Source organism: Pleurodeles waltl, chromosome 3_1 (assembly GCF_031143425.1).
Source record: "Pleurodeles waltl isolate 20211129_DDA chromosome 3_1, aPleWal1.hap1.20221129, whole genome shotgun sequence".
In the NCBI taxonomy this organism is placed as follows: Eukaryota; Metazoa; Chordata; class Amphibia; order Caudata; family Salamandridae; genus Pleurodeles; species Pleurodeles waltl.
The window spans coordinates 1,082,789,606-1,082,816,206 of NC_090440.1; positions in this window are offsets into that span (position 1 = coordinate 1,082,789,606).

Genomic DNA, 26,601 nt, shown 5'->3' on the forward strand with positions numbered 1-26,601 from the left:
GTACAATCAGAGTCCAGGGGTGAGGGAAATGTCATGCGACATAGTTAGGATATGTGTGCATTAGTGAGGAGGTATCCAAATTGCCAATAGGTAAGATTTAAGACAATGACAGTACATAGCAGACGAGTCAACAGTGGTTGAGTGAGGAGGGCACGTTGCCAGCTGTCACAACTCTGGCATGATCTTAAGCACAGAACTAAGAAGATACTGTCCATGTGGCATAGACTAGTGCTACCAAGTGATTTTTCTTGTGAATGTTGTTCCTTCAGCATCTTTATCCTCTGATGTGTGTGGTGTCTCCTGTTGTTGAGGTTGAAGGGGCCACACATACCTCAAGGGATAGAGATGGGGAGTCAAAGGTCCTGGCACCTGCCATTAGTGTGAACACATAAGGCATCACTGAAGTAAGGAGGAACTGCTGATTTCTCAACACCTAGGCAACATCTTGGAGGTAGGCAGCCATGCTTTCCCTGATGGAGGCCAATTCCCGCTGTATGGACTCCAGGGTATTCTGTATAGTCCCCAGCTTGTTGTCTACCATGCTGCTGCCAGTTTGGGAGGGCAATATTTGAAGCCTCATGACAGCAGCTATATCGTCCAGGGACTGCTGGAGTCCACATAGCGGGGTGTGGGTGCCTCTGATGGCAGCTGAGTTGTTCTTAATTGCATTGAGGCACCTCTGCACTACCTCTAGGCTGCCTGCCATGTTCTCCATCCCCAGCCACACCTGCTTGTCCAGCTCCCGCTGGACTCCTACCACTGTCCTGTGAAAGGTGATGTCTGGGTCCTCGGAGTCCAGGGCTGTGTCAGGACTGGCTGGTGCTGTGTGTTGGTAGCTGGGTGGATCATGTGGAGATCCTGCAACGCTGTGTGTCCTCCCTGCGACTGGAGGTTGTACCTGAAGGGAACCTAGGACATCCTTTAATTTGGCATTCTATTCACCATGATGGACATTCCCACAGTAGTGCAGTGTGCGCTGTCACTCTTTTGCGGCTATAATGCATTGCAACATGAATGATGGCACTGTGCAGCATTGCACAGGAAAGTCCATTGGGTACAATGCTTGTGTTACATTCTCATCTGCCTGTAGAAGGCCCAACAAATGTGCTAATTAGATTGGACAGCGCAACCATTATGGATTGTCAGCCCCATTAGCTTATACCTCCCTACATTTTGGACATCTCCGTGCATCCAGCATATTTGCCACAGGCATATGTTGGTGTAAGGATGTAGAATGTGGATCAATGCATGCATTTTGAGACTTTGTTGATGTGTGATATAACACAAGGAGAATGGGCAGCTTGTATCCACATGGCTAACTATTTGTATGATGGCACAGTTGCTTTACGTGCTAGTGATATTGTGCCAGTAGTGCAACTCTGATGCCACTTGTTCCAGTTCTTATGCATGTTGAATGCCCCACTAACCATTCACACAACATACTCAATCTTGTTAGATGGTGAGATTGCAGCTACTTGTACAGTTGCACAAATGATACTCACAGACATGCCCCATGTTCTGTATGAGTTCACTTGTGTGGCTATTCTCAAATTGCACATGGAGGTGTGGGAGAGTAGTTGGTCCACTCTTAGGGCCTGATTTTTTCTCAAGTGGAACAGCTTAGTGCAGCAGCAATATGTGTTGCATGGTGCTGCATCAGTTTTGAAAAGCAGGGATGTGCCATGTCTACTGGAACACAGCACACCCTTGCGATTGCCCTGTTCCTGTGCAGATTTGTTTTCCCTGCACCAAGGCAGGCATTGTAGCACCATGATGAAGGGCTGCCTGCGTTGAGGGAATAGAATGTTTATGTGCAGGGAGGTGTCCCTTCCTAAACATGTACCAGCAATGATGACAAGGTGGCATTTCAATGTGTGCTGCAGGATGCAGCACACATGAGAAGGGCGATGACACAAGGAGGATGAAAAGCTTTTTGTCTTGTTATACACCATTTTGACACCTCCCCTGGGGTGGTATTGACTTCAGACCCAGTCTCTGATGAGTATGTTGTGTTGGATCTGGGGCAATGGCTACATGCAATGGGTGTTGTTGTGGCACAGCGACAGCCACACTAATTGCACGTCCTTCCAGCCAATTTGCTGTATATTTAGCCACAGTAAGTGGCTTATGTCCACGTTGTGTATATGTTGGAGTGCACTGCTCAACCAGAGCATCACTACAAGTGTGGCTTGGGTGGCAATGGGGCATTTTGATTCAGGGCCTATGCGTCCCGATGCAACCCATTAGCATGCACTGAGTGTGCCTCCCCTTCTGCCACTTTTGAGATTCCAGACATTCCCCCCTGCCTTTGTGGTAGTTCTTGGTAGTCTGCGCTATCCTGTCCTGTGATTCCAGTAACCAACATCTCCGGGATGACTACTGCGACCATCTCCTCCAGCTCATCCAGGTCCTCCTATGGTGCGGAACTTCCACATCCAGTTCCTGGCTGGTTTCTCTTTAGTTCTGCGCTTGCATTCGTGCCTTCTTGCAATCGGTGACAGACCTCCTCACCTGTGCCATGCTGTTGACTTTGTCTAGTAATTATCTGCCATATGGCCTTTCTCCTACCTATTGGCAATTTGGAGGTGATGAAGAACTGGTGTTGGTGCTCCGTTACCTCTCTGACCAAGATGCCATGCTTCTCCTCATTAGAACGTCACTTCCAGTTCCTCCTCTACTTCCTGGCTGGTACTTGGCTGATTGGGATCTCCCTGGGGTCTGTCCTGGCCTGCATTCTCCATCTTGTCTTCCCAAATGTTTTTTTCTATGCAGTTAAATATGACTGTAACCTGTTTTGCATCAAAAAACATGTTGCAAAATGATCTAGGGCCACTTTTGCAGCATTAGTGTAATTTTTTCTTACGGAGTGTCACAATGGTTAGCGTCATTTTTTTGGTGCTAATCATTCCTTAGCGCCAATGTGCATCATTTTCTAAATATGGCGCACTGATGACTCTAGGGAATGACAGTAGCTTGTGTTAACATTTTTGACACCCAAGTGAGCAAGCGCAGTTGTGCGTAATTTTTCATAAATATGAGCCTATGTACTGCTAGAAATGGTGCAGTTTGTAGTGTTGTGTAAGAGGCTGGCATTTACCGCCGGCCCCACCACTCATGTGTGGCTGATCAACGAGCGCCCTGGAGGCATTTTGACAAACAACTTGCGTCTTCCAGGACGTGCAAACCCGTAAGAAGAGGGTTGCAAGGAGACGCCGGGAGGAAAGAAAAGGACGAGTAGACGTCGGTGCCGGGAGGTGAGAAACAGAGGTCTGACGACGAGGAGGACGCCAGAAGAGAGACAAAGACACTGAACTACAGAAAGACAGAGGAGGGCACCGCAGGGGCAGAGAAGGCAGAGAGGGCTGGGGAAATATATTTACCAGCTGAAGCCGAGTCAACGCAGGACACCGAAAACACACGCCACATCCCAGGAGGGACGTGGCTACTACAGGTACGGGCTTATTTGCCAAACATATATACTTGTTTGACAAGTGTGAGGGGGGGAGAAACCTAACAGAAATATAGAAAGGAGTTGGGAGGAAGGAGTGGGAAAATATTCAATAACGTTTTCTTGTCCTCCATGCACAAAGAGCACTTGAGCACTTAAAAACAAAATAACACGTACACTTTTAGGCACAAACCTCACCCCCCTCCTATCAGGTATAATTAGTTTATCTCACAAGAGATATCATACTTACCTACTCCCTACTTTTTCCTTCCTTTTCCACACTTCCAGGAGCGATATACTTGACACAGGAGACACCTACAAGAAAGAAGAAACAAGAAAACAATAAACAACCCAGGAAGATATTCTCAGAGAGAAAACTAACAGGAAAAGAAGAATAAACAGAATGAAATAACGAGAAAGAGAAAAAGAGAAGGCAAGAAAACAAAAGCAAAGAAAGAAAATAGAAACAATCACACAAACTATATTCAATAAAAAGGAAAGTATTCTTATATCGAATAAAGAATCGCATGATCTCGTTTTTCCTATAAAAATACGTGACAAACGAAAACCCTATACCTACACTCACGACATGATGATAAATGCAGTTTTTTATTTATTTTGTGGGACATGACAGTTGGAACAGCAGCCCAGTATAGGAGGCCTTGACCTTCGGGAAACAAAACACTACCAGTTTCCCACAGGACAAAATGACCTGGTAAGGTTATTCGAACGTTAAAGCTCTTCATCATCACTGTCTGTGTGCATGCAGATCAAAGGACTTGTACGGAAGTATGGATATATTTAGCATTATTGGTGATAACGTTATGTTTCTGTTAACTTTATGGTTGAAGCTACTGACATACTGGTCATTCTTTGTCTTGTCTTTGCTTCTTATTATGGAAACAGAGACCACAAAGTAGAGCACCTCGAACTCTTAATGCCCTCCTTTGAGTTAATATGTAAAATTTCTGAAAAATAGTTTTCAGCTTTTTAGGCATGCGTGCTTTGGTTAAAGTGAGAATTACCTTATGTAAAGTTGCATCTTTTAAAAAAAAAATTACTTGCAATCCATACTCAGCTCTTCAACTTTAATTTTGCTCATATTTAACCTTTTGACACCTATAGGAAATTAATTATTCAACTGATTCAGCAATTGGAAGGTTCTTAGCTTCCAGTGAGCTTGTTATATCTGTAAAATGATTCTGTACAATAGATTTAGAGCCATGTGCACATTTATTGCTACAGCGCCACAACAATGTATCTTTTTTGAACGCATCCAGTTGGCCTAAAATATTATCTTTACTCAATGATGGCAGAAGCCCGTTTAATGAATATTTAAAGGTGCATTGCATTATTTCTTGTGTCCTTGTCACACCAACTACAACTAGCGAAATTTAAATTTAATGCTGCTTCCACAAACAATTTTAGGGATTAAACATTGTACGAACCTACAAAAATGACAGAAAGGTCGGGTTGAACGGCTTCTCACACCTTTCATTTCGCTCCTGACAGCTCTGCTTATCAGTATATTTGATATGCAGCTCCAGTGAGCAGATATGAATTATAATCTGAATGGATCACGCTAAAAATATATCTTCATAACTTGTTTATTGATCCTAGGCAATATAATATGCAGATTGTAAAGGATATAGGGACAGCACCTACTAAACCGAAAATGGTGGGCACAGATAATGAATTTGCGCACCGACTGATTAGCAAATGGGCGTGGAATTTGCCATTCAATTTATTCACTAATAGGCCACAGCGCAAATTGTCCAGTCGCTGCAGTGGAGGGACAAAACGACCTGCCTAAAGAATATTTATTATACTGGTTGCAGTTTGGCACCCCTGGTGATTTTCTGCAAATAAATGTCTGCAAGCGAAATCAGACCATCATCCTAGTTTTTGCATTCACAAACGGAATCATTTTTTCAAAGTATTTAAGTCCAATAAAGAGAAAGGTGTTGTATTTTTTTTTAATGTTTCCCATTTGAGAAGACAATGGGGGGAGAAGGTGGGGTCAGACAGTTCACCAGCAGATTGTAACTGGTCTTCACATAGCATAAATTATTTATTCTTTTCTTTCTGCTGATTTTTGCATCTGAGCGCAAAAGATTACGCATATGTTTGAACAGAGGCTTGCTCATAGTGCTTTGACCGTTGCTTATATGTCTAACTTGTAGGGTTTTCCACAGCCAGAGATGCCTGCCTATGACTACGCCACACACAGAGCTGTATAGTAGATGTATTTATTGGTCTGCAGGTAACCGTGAACTCAACATTCTAAACCTGTATTCACTTCATTATGTTCTAACACTTACGTCACAATTCTATGGAGTTCTTTAGGCGCCAAGAGTGTTCCATTATTCAAAACTCACACAACGCTACACTGGGTGGTTGAGTGATACATGTTGGGTGGTTTTCGATGATAGGGACTTGCATAGGTGAAAAGTCTTCAACTCTCTTTCAACTCTTTCCAAACTCGGACTCGGAGAGCTTGCTTTGTAGCAACTATTCCACAATTTTCTTCATGGACTACTTCAATTATGTGTTTTCACAGACTGTCTGGAATAACAATTTCAAACCTCTCAGGATAATACCTTCTTGAGTCATTGACAGTTTATTTATGATATTCTTGAACTTCTGGTATTCATTGTCACTGGCAATAGGTCAATTGTGCTGGTTCCAAGACTGATGTGTAATAATGTCTTTCAGTTTTAACATGTCACTATGTCGACTCATGGTAGTGATATCTGCTCCATTGATATGACAGCTTGTGTGTTTCAATTCACAGTGAAGTTTATGTAGGCTTCAGGTGTAATGGAATGGGATCCCTGACATTGTATGGGAACTCTGGGGGAGTAGTCGGCAGGGGGTTAAACTTTCCCTGGATGATGCACAATTGTGTAGTTGTACTCTTGTAATTGGAGACCCCAACATTCAATGTGAGGAAGCATCTTTTCTTTTGGGTTGTCAGAAATGGTCAACAATGCTTGATAATCAGACACAAGTGTAAAAGGCTTTTCATTTAAGAAAAGGTGGAAATGTTCACAAGCCCAGACCACTGCCAAACATTTTTTTTCAGGTTGTGAATAAGCATGTTCAGTTTGGGACAGACTTTTGCTTGCATATTTTACAATATGTCTTCAAGCATTTGGGTGTCTTCTGTGCTGTGCAAAGAGAGCACCTAACCCGACTGGGCTAGCGTCAACAACTTCTGCAGGGAGATTTATATCAAACTGTGCCATTTCAGGAGCATTTTTGATAGCTTGTTTTATTCTCTCAAAGCTTTGTTTGCATTCAAGTGACCGGTGAAATGAAACATTCTTTTTCGTCAAGCCTCTCAACAGAGCACTCACAGTGTAAACGTCTTGTATGTATCTGAAACAGTAACTGGCCATGGCAAGGAATTAACTTAACATGGAATCATCTTGTGAGGGACTTGCAGTTGACAATGTTTGCACTTTAGTGGGATCAGATGTCATACACCCATCAGAAAAGATATGGCCAAAGAAGTTTTATCTTTGGTTTTTGAATTCACATTTCTCAGCATTCAAAGTTAAGCCTGCATCAACCAGTAAATGAAACACTTCCTTGAAAGCTTTACCCAGTTCCTTTTGTGTTGCTCCGAAGACTAATATGTCATCACTATAGCTAAAAGCATTTATGACAGGCTGTATGATATGTCCAAAGATATCTTGAAAAATTTCTGCTGCTGTTGACACAGCAAAACTTAGGGGCTGAATACAAGTTTGGCAGTTGGACAGGCCGACTGACAAACTTGCTGGGATAAGGCAGCTGTCAATCCGACCTCCTCACCTCCTGTCATATTACGATGTTCCCACAAGGCTGATTGGCAGGAACATAGTATTACGACATATCTGCTTGTCAACCCAGTGGGAACAGTGCTATGGTACTGGTCTCGGCTCCTTTAAGGGAGCTGAGCCCAATACTGTAGCACTTCAACAACCTCAGAATGTGCACTGTCTGCAAACAGTGCGCATTCCAAGGGTGCTGGGCAGGGGGGCCCTGCACTGTCCACAACATGGACCTGGGCAGTGCAGGGGCTCCCCTCTGCCCTCCTGTACTGTGTTTCCATCAGTCTTTTCATGGGGGGGTCCCCGCCATGAAAAGGCTGGCGGTAACTGGACTCATGATTTGCACCGCAGCCTGTCGGGAACCACGTTCTTGGTGAAGACGGCAGTCCCTTGGCTGTCTAACCACCAGAGTCGTAATGTGGTGGTCAGACCACCTAAAGTGCAGCAGCCTGACCAGCAACACAGCATTGGTGGTCCTAGGACCGCCAATCATGAGTCCCTTAACCCGTTCTGTACCCAGGACGTAATGGTTACGTCCTGAGGCACAGTGCTGCTGTGCCCAGGATGTAACCATTACGTCCTGTGCACAGAGCCCAGAGGGAGCGCTAAATCTCCCTCTGTGGGGTTCCCCCCCACCCCCCCAAGTCAGGGATGGAAGGGGAAGCCCTTCCCCTTCCACCCCGACCCCCCCAACTCCCCCTGTGATGTCAGCGCACGAGCACGCGCTGATTAGTCACAGGGTCTCCCCCATCGCGCTGGAAGCTCAGCGCGATTTAAAGAGAAATGCAAAGCATTTCTCTTTCAATCCCATGGGGGAGGCCCAGAGGGGCTTCAAAGGGAAGGAAATGTATTTCCTTCCCTTTGAAGTCTCTCACAGGGTTTCAAAAGCCGGATTGCTTGCAATCCGGCTTTTGAAACCCCACTAGGCACCAGTGTTTTTTTTTTTTTTTACTGAAACTGTGAAAAGGGAGTGACCCCTTGGGCAAGGGTCGCTCCCAGGGGGGGGCATTTTTTTGGGAAGGTCTTTTCTGCCCCCCCTGGGGGCAGATCGGCCTATTATTAAGCCGATCTGCCCCCAGGGGGGGCAGAAACCTCTAGGCACCAGGGATCTTTTTTTTTTTTTCTTTTTGTAATGTTTTCCTTTTTTTTTAAGGTGGGGAGCGACCCCTTAGTCAAGGGTCGCTCCCCTAGGGGGCAAATTATATTTAGGCCATTTAGATTGGCCTATTTTGATGAGGCCAATCTGCCCCCAAGGGGGGCAGAAACCATTAGACACCAGGGAGTTTTTTTTTTGCGTGAATTTCACGCAAGGGGAGCGACCCCTTAGGCAAGGGTCACTCTCTGGGGGGGGAATTATTTTAGGCCATTTCTGCCCCCCTGGGGGGTAGATCAGCCTATTTTGATTAGGCTGATCTGCCCCCAAGGGGGGCAGAAACCACTAGCCACCAGGGATTTTTAGTTTTTTTTTGTTTTACTGATGGGGAGCGACCCCTTCAACAAGGGTCGCTCCCCTGGAGGGGCAAATTGTATTTAGACCATTTCTGCCCCCCTTGGGGGCAGACCGGCCAATTTTAGGTCAATCTGCCCCCAATGGGGGCAGAAACCACTAGGCACCAGGGATCTTTTTTTTGCGCCGTCACGCAAGGAGAGCGACCTTGTAGGCAAGGGTCGCTCCCCGGGGGGGGTGTGGGGGCAAATTTATTTTAGGCCATTTCTGCCCCCCCTGGGGGCAGATTGGCCTATTGGTATTAGGCCGATCAGCCCCCAGGAGGGGCAGAAACCTCTAGGCGCCAGGGCAAATAGTTTTTGTTGTGTTTTTTTTTTTGTTTGTTTGTTTTTTTAGAGATGGGGAGCGACCCATCAGGCAAGGGTTGCTCCCCTGGGGGGGCAAATTGTATTTAGACCATTTCTGCCACCATTGGGGGCAGATTGGCCAATTGTAGGTCAATCTGCCCCCAAGGGGGGCAGAAACCACTAGGCACCAGGGATCTTTTTTTTGCGCCGTCACGCAAGGGGAGCGACCTTGTAGGCAAGGGTCGCTCCCCGGGGGAGGTGGGGGGGAAAATTTATTTTAGGCCATTTCTGCCCCCCCTGGGGGCAGATGGGCCTATTGGTATTAGGCCGATCTGCCCCCGGGGGGGCAGAAACCTCTATGCGCTAGGGCAAATATTTTTTTTGTGTTTTTTTTTTTGGTTTGTTTGTTTTTTTAGAGATGGGGAGCGACCCATCAGGCAAGGGTCGCTCCCCTGGGGGGGCAAATTGTATTTAGACCATTTCTGCCCCCCTTGGGGGCAGATTGGGCGATTGTAGGTCAATCTGCCCCCAAGGGGGGCAGAAACCACTAGGCACCAGGGATCTTTTTTTTGCGCCGTCACGCAAGGGGAGCAACCTTGTAGGCAAGGGTCGCTCCCCGAGGGGGGGGTGAGGGGGCACATTTATTTTAGGCCATTTCTCCCCCCCCTGGGGGCAGATCGGCCTATTGGTATTAGGCCGATCTGCCACCAGGGGGGGCAGAAACCTCTAGGCGCCAGGGCAAATAGTTTTTTGTGTTTTTTTTTGTTTGTTTGTTTTTTTAGAGATGGGGAGAGACCCATCAGGCAAGAGTCGCTCCCCTGGGGGGCAAATTGTATTTAGACCAGATTGGCCGATTGTAGGTCAATCTGCCCCCAAGGGGGGCAGAAACCACTAGGCACCAGGGATCTTTTTTTGCGCTGTCACGCAAGGGGAGCGACCTTGTAGGCAAGGGTCGCTCCTGGGGGGTTGGGGACAAATTTATTTTAGGCCATTTCTGCCCCTCCTGGGGCCGGCTGAGCTAGAGGCCAAAATCCACAGGTAGGCACTGTTTACTATGAAAAAATGTGATGTGTCCACATTGTGTTTTGGGCCGTTTCCTGTCGGGGGCGCTAGGCCTACCCACACAAGTGAGGTATGATTTTTATCGGGAAACTTGGGGGAACGCTAGGTGGAAGGATTTTTGTGGCTCCTCTTAGATTCCAGAACTTTCTGTCACCGAAATGTGAGGAAAACGTGTTTTGTTAGCCAAATTGTCAGGTTTGCAAAGGATTCTGGGTTACAGAACCTGGTCAGAGCCCCACAATTCACCCCATCTTGGATTCCCCTGGGTCTCTAGTTTTAAAAAATGCGCTGGTTTGCTAGGTTTCCCTAGGTGCCGGCTGAACTAGAGGCCAAAATCCACAGGTAGGCACTGTTTTCTATGAAAAAATGTGATGTGTCCACGTTGTGTTTTGGGCCATTTCCTGTCGCGGGCGCTAGACCTACCCACACAAGTGAGGTATCATTTTTATCGGGAGACTTGGGGGAACGCTGGGTGGAAGGAAATTTGTGGCTCCTCTCAGATTCCAGAACTTTCTGCCACAGAAATGTGAGGAACATGTGTTTTTTTAGCCAAATTTTGAGGTTTGCAAAGGATTCTGGGTAACAGAACCTGGTCCGAACCACAAAAGTCACCCCATCTTGGATTCCCCTAGGTCTCTAGTGTTCAGAAATGCACAGGTTTGGTAGGTTTCCCTAGGTGCCGGCTGAGCTAGAGGCCAAAATCTACAGGTAGGCACTTTGCAAAAAAACACCTCTGTTTTCTTTCAAAAAAATTGGATGTGTCCACGTTGCGCTTTGGGCCGTTTCCTGTTGCGGGCGCTAGGCCTACTCACACAAGTGAGGTATCATTTTTATCGGGAGACTTGGAGGAACGCTGGGTGGAAGGAAATTTGTGGCTCCTCTCAGATTCCAGAACTTTCTGCCACAGAAATTTGAGGAACATGTGTTTTTTTAGCCAAATTTTGAGGTTTGCAAAGGAGTCTGGGTAACAGAACCTGGTCCGAGCCACACAAGTCACCCCATCTTGGATTCCCCTAGGTCTCTAGTTTTCGGAAATGCACAGGTTTGGTAGGTTTCCGTAGGTGCCGGCTGAGCTAGAGGCCAAAATCTACAGGTAGGCACTTTGCTAAAAACAGCTCTGTTTTCTGTGATGTGTCCACGTTGTGTTTTGGGGCATATCCTGTCGCGGGCGCTAGGCCTACCCACACAAGTGAGGTACAATTTTTATCGGGAGACTTGGGGGAACATAGAATAGCAAAACAAGTGTTATTGCCCCTTGTCTTTCTCTAAATTTTTCCCTTCCAAATGTAAGACAGTGTGTAAAAAAGACGTCTATTTGTGATATGCCATGTAATTCACATGCTAGTATGGGCACCCCGGAATTCAGAGATGAGCAAATAACCACTGCTTCTCAACACCTTATCTTGTGCCCATTTTGGAAATACAAAGGTTTTCTTGATAGCTATTTTTTACTCTTTATATTTCAGCAAATGAATTGTTGTATACCCGGCATAGAATGAAAACCCACTGCAGGGTGCAGGTCATTTATTGGCTCTGGGTACCTAGAGTTCTTGATGAACCTACAAGCCCTATATATCCCCGCAACCAGAAGAGTCCTGCAGACGTAATGGTATATTGCTTTCGAAAATCTGACATTGCAGGAAAAAGTTACAGAGTAAAACGTAGAGAAAAATTGATGTTTTTTTACCTCAATTTCAATATTTTTCTTTTTCAGTTGTTATTTTCTGTAGGAAACCCTTGTAGGATCTACACAAATTACCCCTTGATGAATTCAGAATTTTGTTTCGGTTTCTGGGATCCAGCGTTGGTTTCATGCCCATTTCTGTCACTGACTGGAAGGAGGCTGAAAGCACAAAAAATCGTAAAAATGGGGTATGTCCCAGTAAAATGCCAAAATTGTGTTGAAAAATTGGATTTTCTGATTCAAGTCTGCCTGTTCCTGAAAGCTGGGAAGCTGGTGATTTTAGCACCGCAAACCCTTTGTTGATGCCCTTTTCAGGGAAAAAACCACAAGCCTTCTTCTGCAGCCCCTTTTTCCCATTTTTTTAAAAAAACGAAATTTTCACTGTATTTTGGCTAATTTCTTGGCCTCCTTCTGGGGAACCCACAAAGTCTGGGTACCTCTAGAATCCCTAGGATGTTGGGAAAAAAGGACGCAAATTTGGCGTGGGTAGCTTATGTGAACAAAAAGTTATGAGGGCCTAAGCGCGAACTGCTCCAAATAGCCAAAAAAAGGCTCGCACAGGAGGGGGAAAAGGCCTGGCAGCGAAGGGGTTAATCTTCTATACTGAAATAGACCAGTATGTGAAGGATATGCAGTACCAGTAATTCTCCTTGAGTTCCAATTGATGATATCCTTTATTTAAATGAAAGCGAGAGAAAATGTTCACACCATTCAATTGTGTTATCATGTCAGCAATGTGTGGACCTGTATGTCATTCCCTTTCAATTGCCTTGTTTGCCTTGTTTGCTTGACGCATATCCACAGAGATGCGTACGGCTCCTTCAATGTCTTCTTTGGGTACTACCTCTGAGGGAAAAACCCATGGCTTTGGACAAGTAGAACGCTCACTGATATCATGTTTAAGTAACGATTTGAGTTCCTTTTTAACAGCTTCTTGTAAATGAAATGCAATTCTTCAGTTTCTTTGTGGACCAGGACACAAATCCTTGTTAATATGCAATTATACTCTCATAGTCATATGTGTTCCTAACCAATGAAACAAAGAAGGGAAATGACTTACTATTTTGTGATGAGCATTTATGTTGTAGTTCACTGAGATTAGGCCCATATCAGCAGCAGTGCTGAAACTGGGTTAACAAGCACTTGACACCGTACCTGGCAGCATATGAATAGGTGCTTGCAATTTCATCTTCTTGTGTTTCATCATCGCTATGAATAAACCTTGACATTTCAATGGTGTTCATGCAGTGCATGTGTATACTTATAGTTTTTTATGGCGTCAGTTGTGGTAATGGAGATAGTTTATTATATTCGTCTTGAGGCATAATGTTTATCGACACCCCCCTGTGGAAAATGAAAGGCATTGAACAACCATTTACTTTCAGTGTAATTTTTGGACAATGTTTGAATGACTTTGGTGATTTTTCTTTTGACTGGTATTTCTCTACAGGTGCAGCCAGTCCCACATGCATGCATTTTTCTGAGATAAACATCGACAGTGCACAATTATCTTCTTACCTTTCATTAACCCTGATACTGAAGAACTTTTTGAGCATGATTTAGATGATTATTGAAAACTTTTTATGTTGATTTATCTCAGTTGATGTTGTTGCTAAGCCTTGTGTGCTTGCTTCGAATGTCTCTTCTGGATCATTCCAGCAGCCATTTTGCCTTCTCTGCAAGACTCACTTAATTTTTCTTTTGCCCTGCAAACTGTTACAAAATCGTTTGCCTTCCCACAGCCTTTACAAATCTGCCAATTGTCGGGACATTTACTTTCGTGTTGAAACAACAATCCACACCTGAAACACAACTTATTTTTTCCTTGGAGACATCACCTTGCGTCCTTCAGCTTTGTGTTCCTGATTGCTTTTCATGTTCATGACTATCTCACTTTAGCATCTCCGGCCTCCATGTCAGCAGCTTGCTGATCATTCCTCTATTCAGCTCTGGGAGCCATGAGGGTTTCTCTTAGCATTGATCATCTGAATGAATCTGACAAGCATCTGTCAATAACTCGTTGCCTATAGTTTCACCAACGCTTTGTAATTCTTGACTGAAAATATACCTTTCATAATCTACATTCAGCCTTGGTTTGAACTCGAGACTCAAGGCTTCTTTAATTTGACAGAGCATAACTTCATCAGCCTACGGCATTTTCTTCATGACTTTTTTTAATACCTTCACCAGCAAGAGTCTTGAGGTATTTGATAATCTTTCTGTTATCTGTTTATTGTAGCACATCAATGAATTCATCAAATGTCTCTATCCAAACAGTCCATCTTTCTCCAATATTCTGCTTTTTGGCGGTATCAAATGTTAGTGATTTCAGGAAGACAGCAACATTTCTAACTGTTTACAGGATTGGCTGAAACTGGAAATGGAGTTCTTTCCAAAAGGACCTGCTGTCTGGTAGGACCTGCTTCATTTATTCCATCCCTAAGGCAATGTTACATGCTGGTTTCTGGGTCTTCTCTGAGAACTGTGGGAAACGTGGTCTCTTCCTTGGTCTCCATTGGAAGAACAGCCTTTGACTCTTCCAATCACCTCTTCAGGTATGGACCTCTCCGGAAGCACAACCCTGGGCCACTTTCCAGTGCTCCGGTATAATGACTCTCTTTAATTGCTTCTGATAAGAAGATGACCTTTTCTTGTTTCTGAATTGCTGTGTTTTCAGACATTATTTTGTGTTTTTGATACCTGGTTAATCTCTGCCTTTTAGGATTTCTAATTGCAGCATTGTCTTGCTTTTGATATTTGCTGTACTTTCAAAACCTGGTTGTAGCTGTCTTCAACATTAACACTGTGTACGTTGCATAGCTTTATGTTACATAGTAGTGTGGTACCTCTCTTTAGCAGGTTCTAAGCTAACAATGTATAGACTTCTCAGTGAAGCTTTCTTTATCTTCAAATGATTTGTGACGTATGGAGCTGTGCTTTCACTCCACATACCCCAAATATCGACTTTGCACTTTGACTGATGCACATGTAACATGCATGAGCAGTTTGTTTAGACCACGTCAGAATCTCTCTAGGAGAGCACTGTCAATCTTTGGGTTACTTGTCCCCTCTCTCATTGCCAGTTGTAGCATATTCCCCATCCGGGGTATCATTCAATAACTACATCACACACAGAGCTGCACATTACACATCTTTATTCATCTGCATTCTTAACCTACATTTCTTTCACCATGTTCTAGCACTTACGTCACATTTCTACAGAGTCCTTCCGGAGCCAAGAGGGTTCCATTATTCATAACTCATATTACTCAACATAACCTATTGCATACGTTAGCATTTTCTTTGGTTTATATTCAACGGGAAGTATTTTTGTTTTCTCATTTCCAGTTTCTAATATGCTCTGACTCATAGCTGGTATGGTGTTATATACAGAAATACAAACAAACAAACAAACCAATAAATAAATAGGCATTGACTAGTGTCAACTTAGTGTCCCACAAACATGGGAAGCTGAGGGCTAACAATGGGAGGAAAGAGAGATCAGCTGTTAATCCCTCCCAGCATGTGGGCAATAGATTTATCATCACCCTTCTCTAAAAGCTCACATGATCCAGGTCCATAAACATAATCATTTTCCTCACCTGATTGATATACCTGCTCCACTCTTTAATTCAATGTAAACTGGGGGTAATCAGCAGCAATTTATGACAGAATTCTAAGCATCTGATTGATCGAACCAGTTTTCAGCATTATGTAGAAAACATTTATGTACTTCAGGTTGATTGCTACATTTTTATATGCCTGGCCCCTGGCTTCAACTGCACTGCTAGTAAATACCTCACACAATCTGGGCATTTTAGTTGTGTGGTCATTGTCCCAAACCACTAGAAAGCAAGGATATCATGATATGCCCTTGTTTTTTACTGTTTTAAATTGAAACACCAGTAGATTCTGCAAAATCGTCCTGCACTTACTTATTACAAGCTGCCTGATGACATTTAGAACTTGTCAGAAGGGGTATGCTCCCTACTCCTCTTTTCAATTAGTAGATCCTGGATCTCACTAAAATGAACGTCTTGCTTCCTTTGAGAATGTCCCAGGACACACCAAAGGTTTATCATGTAGCATGCAGGACTCCCCCATCTCCGCTGTGTAGGAGGCTGGCCTGGCTCATAGTGGGAACCAATGGTACACATACCTTGTGCTAGGTCCAGTTATCCCTTATTAGTAGAGTGTAGTAGTGTTCTAGCAGCTTAGGCTGATAGAGGTATCTATAGCAGAGCAGCCGAGGCTGAACTAGGAGACATGTAATTTTTTAGTACAGGCTATACACTACCTATCACATAGTTCCTATCCGGCGGTAATTATGATGCTTGATGCCGAAAAAGCATTTGACGTAGTTCGATGGCAAGGGCTATTCTCAGTACTTGCAAAGTTTGGCTTTCCCATGAAATTTGTTAAGATAATACAGACTCTGTATACTGGCGCTCAAGCCAAGATTTCAGTTAACGCCCAAATAGTAGGGTCAGTACCAATAACACGTGGTATGCGACAGGGCTGCCCTCTCTCTCCAGTTTTATTTGCACTTTTTATCGAGCCTCTAGCTGCAACGATTCAACAAGACAAAAATATCCAACCTCCCCTGCCCTCAGCTCCCAAAGTAAAGCTATTTGCGGATGATATGATTTTGTATCTTAAGGGGGGATCAACAGAATATTGATAGAACATTGGCAAAGATCAGGGCATTCTCAGAGTTAGGAGGGTATGAAATTAACCAGTCAAAATCCGAGGCTTTATTGTATAACGTGGAATCATCGATCTTGCCGCAAGGCATTCACATCCCCATCATCACATCCTATTAGATATCTGGGTATATACATGTCCCCGAATTCGGCAGATTTGTTCCACTTGATTTACATGAAAGTTTTCAGAAACATTCAAGGATTACTTCTTAAGTGGCAGGAGAATACCATGACGATTATTGGGAGGGTAGCATTGGTTAAAATGTCGATCCTTTCTTTACTGGTATTTGTTTTCGCAAGCGTGATTTTGCGAGTCCAAAAAAAGTTTTTTGATAAGCTAGACGTACTGATTGGACAATTCATTTGGAATCACAAGTAGCCTAGGCTCCAGTTAGCAAAGCTATCTTTGGCAGTGGAAGAAGGAGGATTATCTCTCCCCAACACAAGGGTTTATTACGAAGCAGCAGTGTTGGATTGGGCGTAAAGAGCAGCACAAAAGCCAAAACATAATTTTTATCTTAAGCAGATGCTGCTAGAAGTTAACGTTCAACTTTCCTGCTTCTTGAAATTCACGCTCTTACCAAAAAGGGTCAGCTATAAATTACTGGTTGTGATTCAATTAACCATATTACAGATAAAGGACAAGTATCAAATTAATAAAGCGTACTCATTTTTACGAGTAAGGGATTTTGGGCTTTTAGGAGTGGAATTAACTCAAAGTAATATACAGCAATGGGAAGCACTGGGCCTTATGACTCTAGAGGATTTCTATCCGTCAGATCGGTTGAAAACATGGGCACGGTGTGTTAGAGGGGCAAGTGATATTCCAGCTAATTAAAAATTTTAATATTGTCAAATTATGCACTCCTTATATTCAGTTTGACGAGCATTGAATGGTGCTAATAAAGCTGTAGCTCAAGCCTTTTATGAGAACCAATTAGGTATTGGCAAATGGTAAAAACTACTTTAGGATGCAAATTCAACCAAGGCAATTTCCCAGCTCTTGTCGCAAGTAGCCAATATGACAGTATATAAAACAGAGATGCAGCATTGGAGAAAGCATAACAAAGTGTTGTTTAAAGTGCTTAGAGGGGCTAATTTCAAAAGGATTACTTTGTTCTCTGAGTGGTTGCTATATTATACCCCCGCTAAAATAAAAGAAATGTATCCAGAGACATCAGGTTTGTGTCCATGCTGTCAAAAATCTCAGGGGGACTGGATACACTTGTGTTTTTTTTGTGAATTTTTGGCTAAATATTGGGAGTTGATTTTTCAGAGGCTAAGCTCCTGGATAGTGCATGAGATTGCCCCTACCCCATCAGTGGCTCTGTGGGCATTACGCAGGATACAAACTTGTCAATTTCATGTAGACAAACAATTATAGTGGGTACTTTAATAGCTTTATCAGTTATTCTCCAGGTATGGAAATCAACAGTCCCCCCGACATACATACAATGGCAGGTGAAAATGGAGTCTACCAGGGTTAAAGAAAAATAGTACGCTCATCGAGTAGGAACCATGAAAAGATATAAGGGGATTTGGGTCAAAATGACCAATATCCTGATGAATCAAGTCGAGGGGAGGGGAAGCTGAAGGCGGAAAATTAAAAGGTCTTAAATGTAAAAATGTCTATGCTATTAGCAATAAGTCTAGTATTAATGTAAAAGGTCATGTCACGAGCTGGACGAATGTATGTAATGTAAATTTTCACCTGTAAACAAAAAAAAATAAGAAAGACAATACTCATAGTTACCAAAAATAAAGGTACTTTATTTTAGTGACAATTTGCCAAAAATATCTCAGAGGATATACTCCCTTAGGAGTTAAGTAACATACACAAAATATACACAACAAACCAAATCAGGTAAGTAAAACTGTCAGAAAGTAGTGCAAACACTGTAGAATACAATAGGATGCAATAGGCCTAGGGGCAACACAAACCATACACTAAGAAAGTAGAATGCGAACCACAAATGGACCCCTAGGCTTCTGTAGCCTGTAGAGGGTCGCTGGGAGTGTAAGAAAACACTAAGGGTGTCCCAGATACCCCACCCCAAGACCCTAGAAAGTAGGAGTAAAGTACTACTATTTCCCCAGAAACACACTAATGTCGTGATAAAGGATTTTGTAAGGACCACAACAGACTGCAAAGCACTGAAGACGGATTCCTGGACCTGAGGAACTGCAAAGGGAGGGGACCAAGTTCAAGAGTCGTGAAAGTGTCCAGGGGGGCAGGAGCCCACTAAACCCCAGATGAAGGTGCAAAATGGCTGCCTCTGGTTGGAAGAAGCTAAATATTCTGCAACAACAAAAGGAGTTAGGAAGTTCTTCATACAATGTCTAACGGAGTGCTGGAGGATACAGAGTTGTTTACTTGGTGAAATACTGCAAACAAGCCTTGCTAGCTGCAAGAGTCATGGTTGGAGAAATAAGGTGCTGCCCGGGTGCAGGAAGGACCAGAATATCACCACTTGGGAGAGGAGACAGAGGGGACCCTCAGCAACGAAGAGAGCACATGCTCAAGCAGAAGGCACCTGCAGAAGTACTTGAACACAGGTTCAAAAAGTCTGAACATGGCAGTCATCACAACACTGCAAAAGGAGGTCCAGCGACATCGGAGATTAACTCAGGGAGCTGAGCATCGCAGGACAGAGTGCTGGGGACCTAGGCTCGGCTGTGCATGCAGGATTTCTTGGAAATATGCACAGAAACCCTTATAGCTGCAGTTCACGCGGTGCACAGAATTACTGTCTGGAGAGGGGAGGCAAGGACTTACCTCCTCCAAATTTGGACAGTTGGACCACTGGATAGTCTGGGTCACTTGGGTCCACCGCCTGTGTTCCAGGGGCCATGCTCGTCAGGATGAGAGGGGTCCCAGAGTACCAATGAAGCTGAAGTTTGGTGCCTGGTGAAGCAGGGGGAAAATTCTGTCGAACCACAGGAGATTTCTTTATGGCTTCCAGTGCAGGGTGAAGGCAGTCAGCCTCCAGAGCATGCACCACCAGGAAACAGTTGAGAAAGCCGGCAGGATTAGGGGCTACAATGTCGCTGGTAGTCTTCTGGCTACTTTGTTGCAGTTTTGCAGGTATCCTGGAGCAGTCAGCGGTCGATCCTTGGCAAAAGTCGAAGAGAGAAATGCAGAGGAGTCCTGCTGCATTCTTGCAAGTCATTATCTGAGGAAAAACCCACTGGAGAGACCTCAGAGGAGGATTGGCCACCTAGTCAGGTAAACACCTATCAGGAGTGGTCTCTGACGTCACCTACTGGCACTGGCCACTCAGAGGCCTCCACAGTGCCCTCACACCTCTGGAAACAAGAAGGCAGAGGTCTGGGACACTCTGGAGGAGCTCTGGGCACCGCCCATGGGATGGTGATGGACAGGGCAGTGGTCACTCCCGTTCCTGTGTCCAATTTCGCACCAGAGCAGGGACTGGGGGTTCCCTAAACCAGTGTAGACTGGCTTATGCAAGGAGGGCACAATCTGTGCCCTTCAAAGCATTTCCAAAGGCTGGGAGAGGCTACCCCTCCCCAGCCTTTAACACCTGTTTCCAAAGAGAGAGAGTGTAACACCCTGCTTCAGAGGAAATGCATTGTTCTGCCTTCTTGGGACTGGGCTTCCCACACCCCAAGATGGCAGAAACCTGTCTGTGGGGTGGCAGCAGTGGTAGCTGCAGAGAAAACCCCAGAGAGCTGCTTTGGCAGTACCAGGGGTCCATAGTGGAGCCCCTGTGACGCATGGAATTGGCTCCCCAATACCAGATTTGGAATGGGGGGACAATTCCATGATCTTTGACATGTTACATGGAGATATTCAGAGTTACCACTGTGAAGCTACATATAGGTATTGACCTATATGTAGTGCACGCGTGTAATGGTGTCCCTGCACTCACAAAGTCTAGGGAAATGGCCCTGAACTATGTGGGGGCACCTTTACTAGTGCTAGGGTACCCTCACACTTAGTAACTTTGCACCTAACCTTCAGTAAGTGAAGGTTACTCATGTAGGTGACTTATAAGTTATGCAGTGAAAATGGCTGTGAAATAACGTGTGTGTTATTTCACTGAGGCTGCAATGGCAGTCCTGTGTACTGGTTTGTCTGAGCTCCCTATAGGTGGCAAAAGAAATGCTGCAGTCCATTGGGATCTCCTGGAACCCCAATACCCTGGGTACTTAGGTACTATTTACTAGGGAATTATAAGGGGTGTTCCAGTATGCCAATTGTAATTGGTAAAAGTAGTTACTAGCCTATAGTGACAAATTTAAAGGCAGAGAGAGAATAAGCACTGAGGTTCTGATTAGCAGAGCCTCAGTGACACAGTTAGTCACTACACAGGTATACACATTCAGGCCTCAAACTATGAGCGCTGGGGTCCTGGCTAGCAGGATACCAGTGAGACAGGCAAAAATAAACTGACACACATGTAAAAATGGGGGTAACATGCCAGGCAAGATTAACTATATGGCACATTGGTGTAAAGGTAAATAGGAGATGGTCACTCAATTGCTCACTGGAGTGAGGGTCAGCAGTATGAATTCCTGATAGGCTGTAGGTGGCTTGTACATTTTGGAGTAACTCATTAGCAGGGAAATATTTATGGGTGAACCTCTCATTACCCGGACTTTCCCAGGGGCCCAAGTATTGATTTAAATTAAGCTTGTTTTGTTTTCATTCTCAACCACTTCATCTCGCACATACATTCAAGTTGGAATCTTGCAAAGTCCTCATTGTTGCATCTCAAGAATCAATCTAGTTTAATTAGTTTAGTTTACTGGATGTATAGAGCACATGGCTATCCAGAGGCATCCCAGTGCTAATGCAGGGCCAGGAAGAACCAAAATGGGACTATGCTGAATAAAATAAAGTCTTCAGTTTTCCATGAAAAGAGAGTTTAGAGTTGTCTAGTTGGAGTTCCTAGGGGAGGGAATACCATATATTGGCTGCTCTACAAGCAAAGGCTCTGCCTCCCCATCTTGCTGTCTTAACATGACAAGTATTAATTATAAAGTATGATGAGGATCTAAGTGTTCTCTGAGGGATGTAGGGTATTATGATTTGTCTTAGAAAAGCTGGGCCGTGAAGGGCTAAGTGCACAGTACATATGGCTTTGAAGTTAATCCGTTGCTGAATAGGAAGCCAGTGGAAGGAAGCTAAGGCTGGCTTGGCAGAAAGATTTCTGGGAATGTCCATGAGTAAGCGGGCAGCTGCGTTTTGTACTACCTGCTTCACTTTAATATGTAAGTAGGAGAACTCAGGAACAGAACATTCACATAGTCTAGAGTGACAGTATACAGGCCTTAATAATAAGACTTTTGATAGGAAAAGGAAGAAGCTTAAACATTTTCCTAATGGTTCCTAATAGATAGAAGCAGATGGCGGCAAGTTTTTTGGAGTGGCATTTCATTGTAAGACGAGAGTCCAGCTGAAAACCTAAACTTTTTATAGTTTTTTTTTGGAGGGGGAACGTCTTTTAGCCATTCTGGAAATGAAGTAAGGGACTTAAGTAAAGAAAAGTTCCCGATCAACATTACCTCTGTTTTTTCATTGTTAAGTTCAAGCTTGCTGTCTGCTATCCATCGTGGGACATCTAATAGACAGGAAGATATGGTGGCCTGTTCAGAGTTAGCATTATTACAGACGGAGAAGACCAGCTGTGTGTCATCTGCGTAGGATATTAGGGATACACCATAGGGTTCTACAATCTTTGCCAAAGGGGCATGTAAGTATTAAAAAAGTAGAGCTCAGGGAAGAGCCTGAGGAACTCCACAAGTGAGGGGAAAAATATTGGAAAAGAATGATCTATTCAAGACTTGGAAGGACCTCTTTTCCAAATAGAATGAAAGCCATTTAAAAGTAAAACCTTCACATCCTGCTTGGGATATTCTTTGAAGTAGAATCTTTTGATCCACTGTGTCAAATGTGGTGCTCATATCTAGTAAAATGATTGCTGCATATCCACCTGCTTCTAGACGTTGATGAGTGTCTTCTATCAAGGCCAAATGGGTAGTTTCAGTACAATGTTGTGGTCTGAAGTCCATTTGGGAGGGATGAAGAAGCATATGTTCTTCAAGTAAGCCTGTCACTTGCTAATTTATATGTTTTTCAGTTATTTTAGATGCTATAGGGAGAAGAGCAATAGGTATAATTACTAAGTGGAGGTGCATCTAGCCTAGGTTTTTTCAGTAAAGGATTAAAAACAGCATGTTTCCAAATGTGCGGTAACTGACTGGCTGTAAGGGAATCATTAAGAACACTGGTTAACACTGGCACTATGACATCCACACCTAAGACTCATATAAATGGAGGGGCAGGGTCCAGAGGAGCTCACAATTTTATATTGGACAGGTAGTTCCCTACTAGTTCTCCAGTCAGTGGCTGAAAGACTAAGAGAGTGGGTCTGAGAGGATAAAATTCATCCTGAGGTGCCAGCTTGACCTCCTGGGGGGAATTATTAGGAAAGGTAGCCTGAATGTCGAGGATCTACAACTCATTATTTAGGGCACATACAAACAGAACAATGTCCACTCACTGAATAAGAAGTAAATGGTTTCCCATTTTTTTAAAACACATAATAGCATTTAAATTAAGGTCTCTCTAAATTAGCAGTGGCATGGACGTTTAACCCAGATACTGTCGACTTTAGACAGAAGCCTCATTCCTTCCCTGTTACCCTAGAAAGGTGTAGGCACTTACTTAAAAGTGCAGTGGCATTGTGCATCTTTGCACATGATATCATCATAAAAAACTTTATTTAGGTTCACATGACAAAAACGTAAACAGAGACATAAAAACATTAAAACATTAGCAGATCATAAACATACAAAATCCAGAAATTAAGGAATAAGTACAACATCCTAGGTGTACTAGAAAAGGTAAAAGATGAAAGCAAAACAAAAGAGAGAGAAAACTTGTATAGTAAAATGTCTAAAACCAGTCAACAAAAACCTCACAAAGGTCCGCTATGCTCACTGGGAAACATTAGGAAGCTCACTGGGCTAACAAATAGAATGTGCTTTACTAATAACCAGAAGTCATTTCTCTTGTAGAATCATGTTATTTAAAAACGCCGATAGAGAAGACTATTTGTTTAAGAAGGCCCCTCCTACAACCAAATTCACTAGTGGGAAAACTTACCAAATTTGTTCAGATAGTACTATCTAAAGTGCTCTTGAAGGATGTTTATAAATCATAATGTGATATCTTTCTTTGATCTTAAATGCCAGATTAATTGCAAATATTCTGAGATCAAGAAAACAATGTAGCTCTTGTTGGCAGTCTTGCATATTCTCAGTGTACTGTGCAGAGCTCCGATTCCCAGAGTATGACAAGGAGGGATAATCCACCCTGTACATAAGCTCTACAGAAAAATAACAGGTGCTCTTCAGTCTCCTCTGCCTGACAATCCATGGGACAAAACTTAGTTAAGTTGCTATTTTTTTGTCCATACACAGGTAAAAGTAGCAAGAGGGAGAATCCCCAATCTGAACTTGATCGACAAGCCCTGGTAAGTGGAAGGTTAATGTGATCAATGAAATTCTCACATTGAAAGTCACACTTTACCACCAAAAAGCAATCAGAAAGACTGCTAATCAGAACAATAGTGAACCTAGTACTTAGTACAGTGATCCAGTAGCTTGATTTCACAGATTCGCAAGCACCTCCTGGGATTATGGAGTGTTAGAAATTGGGTCTCTAGCTGGCAGAAGTATGCACCATGTCCAATGAGAGACCACAATCCTAGTCAGGGTGAGCGAGTTACACATTATAAATTAACCTTTGCTCACCCTTTATAAGCTTTGCACAGAGCAGGCAGGCTTAAATTAAGAGGTAATGTGTAAAGTATTTGTGCAACACTTAAAATAGTAAAACAATGAAAATTAGATCTTAATTTAACTAGCAAAACAAAACCAAAGTGACAAAAAATCCAATAATTAGAAGCTGGGATATGATTTTTTAAAGAATTTCTGCAGATAAAGTGCTTATAAACATAAAGCGCCAATCAGGGCTATCTGGCCATGCTTGATCGGGTTAAATTTGCAAGTTCAGGATGACCGCGATGATGCACTGGTCAGATACAGGAGCCATGCAAGGCCCACTGCAAACAGTATCTTGGTTCAGGGTTGCATCACCATCAACCAGCTATGTGAGGAACAGCGGTGTTGATGCATTGCTGTCGATCCGTGCTGTGTAGGCTATGCTTCAGTTCGGAACAGTGCAATTTTAGATGTGTCGCCAGCCAACCCCTGAGATGTAAGGGGTGCATCACCATTGAAATGCGCAGCTGGTGATGCAATGCCCTCAAAGCAGTGGTTATGCATCAGTGCCGAAGGGAGATGTCTTGGTTCCGACTGGTGCAACGGCAGAGATGAATGGATTTTAAGCAGAGACTGACAGGGAACCCACTTCCAATGGTGCAGGGCTGGATTCACACTATTTGGAAGGGCATCACTCACAGCTGGCAAAGTAAAGAGGCTGTAGTAGGCTTGGAGAGAGAAATGCAGGCAGTCTTTGATGTCCCTGAGACTACAGAACAAGAGGCAAGTCAACAAGCCCATAGAGTCACTTTGGTTCCACAGATGATGTGGGTCCAGTCCTTCTCACACAGGCAAGAAAGCAGTCCAGTTAGCAGTTCAGCAGAGTAGCAATCCTTGTAGCAGCACAGCAGTCCTCCTTCCTAGCAGAGTATATACAGGTCCAGATGTGTACTAATTTAGTAAAGTCAGGAGTCCCGTTTTAATACCCAGTGTTGCCTTTGAAGTGGGGTGACTTCAAAGAGGGGTTTTGAAGTCCTCACTTGTCCTCCATTTCCTGCCCTGGCTCCAGATGCACTATAGGGGGTTAATCAGTGTTTTGTGTAAGGACAGGCACAGACCTATTCAGGTGCAAGTGTGAGCTCCTCCCTCTCATCCTTCAGAGGATAAACCATCAGCCTGGTGATTGCCCTTCAGGATGTGAATGGCCGATCAGGCACTCCTCAGGTTCCTTTGTGTATGGCTGTGTAGAGGAAATGCACAAATCCCAGCTGTCACCCAACCCATATGTGTATTGAAGGCGGGGAGCAGGCAGCAGGCACACAGAGCTTAAGAGAAGAAAAATACCAACTTTCTAAAAGTGACAGTTTTAAAGGTGTAATCATAAATCCAACTTTACCTTTAAGGAGGATTTATTATTCCAAGTTCATAGGCACAAAACATGTCAGTCCTACTCCTTCTAAATCAGGAATTACACTTCATAAATGTATTGAGGAATCCCAATGTTATCCTAAGATAGGGGTAGGACTCATAGTAATGAAAAATTAATTTGAGAGATTTGTACTACCAGAACATAGGACTACTTTAGGCGTGTCTTATGTGTAATAATAGGGGAGTTTAAGGCTTGACAAGACGTTTTAAATGCCAAGTCGACATCACAGTGAAACTGCACATACAAGATTTGCACTGGCAGGCCTGAGACATGTTTAAAGGGCTACTTAAGTGCTGCAGGCCCACTAGTAGCGTTGCATCTATAGGTCCTAGGAACATATAGTGCACTTTTCTAGGGACATATAAGTAAATTCAAAATGCCAGTTATAGATACACTAATGTTACCATGTTTTAGTGGAGTGAGCATAGTACTTTAGCACTGGTTAGTAGTCGAAAAGTGCCAATAGTCCTAATGCCAACAAAAACAGATCAGCAAAAGTGAGGGAAGGCAGTAAAAAAAGTGTAGGAGAAGGCCACCCTAAGGCTGTCAGGTCTAACAACAAGGGACACAGCCATAGGTCACTCAATCCAGGCCTATTCAACCATGTTTTCATATAACCTATTTATGGGATTTTGTATGACAATACATTACCAATATATCACAAAGGCATTCTCTATATGACACAAGCTCCTTTCCTGTCCATAGATGGATCCAAAATGAAATTGGTTTTAAATTGGCTATGTTAGTGATTGATTGTAAATTTAAATCGAGCCTTAGTGGGAGTGACGGTGCACTAGTTGGGAGTTTCAACAAAGTTTTGATAAAGGTGTTCTCACTTTTCTCTAATAGATCTAACTTGCAGCCAACCAACAGTTCTGCACTGTCGAGGGCTGCTCAATTGGCACACGCTT